The following is an 893-nucleotide window of genomic DNA, read 5'->3' as shown; positions in this document are numbered from 1 at the left end:
GAGGAGGGGTGGGCAGAGATTCCTGCTTGTGCTCCACTGCGAACCGTTCAGCACCAGAGGCACCAACGCTGGCTGCAGTGATCAGATAATACTGAAGGTCGAATTGGGCCAAGCTGCCACTCCCTGCCTGTAGCGTCACCAGGTGCCTCTGGTCCCTGCTGATGGATGGGGACACAAAAAGCTTGTCTGGTGCCTGCCCCTCTGAGAGAGGAGTGGGATGTGTGCTGCAGGGCTCAGAAAAACATCATTTGTGTGCCATCAGCTTCACCCGTGGCTTTGAGCAAACCTGCAGTGTCCATCACTGGGGTGATGTGCTCAGTGGGGCTGTTAGTTCAGCCTGTGCTCATTGGTGTGGACTCATTCTCCTGATTGTAGCTGTCCCTATCAGATCTCCTGAGCTCATCCTGCATCTCAGCAGCTCAGCTCACCTTGGGTGTCACAGTGTAGACAGGGAGGAGTGCAGGGAAGGGGGGGACTGCATCATGTGTGTGATGAACTGCTGTGTAAGAAGTCTGTGTCTGAGCCAGACTCAGGAATGCTTGGGAGATAAAGTGTCTATCATATGCCAGTCATTGCAGAGCAGCGTTGCAGGTTGACTGGCTGTGTGCAGGTGGGAACTGGTCCCTCTTAGCAGCTCTGTGCCATTTGTGGGACCTGGGCTCTGAAGCATTAACACTTTTGGCTTTGTCCATCCAGGGCAGCTTTCCAAGTGGGGCTGTGGGGACCTGGTGGGTTCCTGTGGCTGCTGCCCAGGCTCTGTGTGCTGCTATGGGGCTGTGTGGGCACCGTGCAGCCCTCCAGTGCCAGCTGCTCCGGATGGCACCAGGGCCTGCACTTATCTCTGCTGCAGGGGGAGAGGGATGAGCCCCCCAGGACCCGCTGGTGAGTGGCTG

This window comes from Meleagris gallopavo, chromosome 29 (genome assembly GCF_000146605.3).
Source record: "Meleagris gallopavo isolate NT-WF06-2002-E0010 breed Aviagen turkey brand Nicholas breeding stock chromosome 29, Turkey_5.1, whole genome shotgun sequence".
Lineage (NCBI taxonomy): Eukaryota > Metazoa > Chordata > Aves > Galliformes > Phasianidae > Meleagris > Meleagris gallopavo.
The sequence above is the reverse complement of the archived record's forward strand: the minus strand, read 5'-3'. Positions refer to the sequence as shown.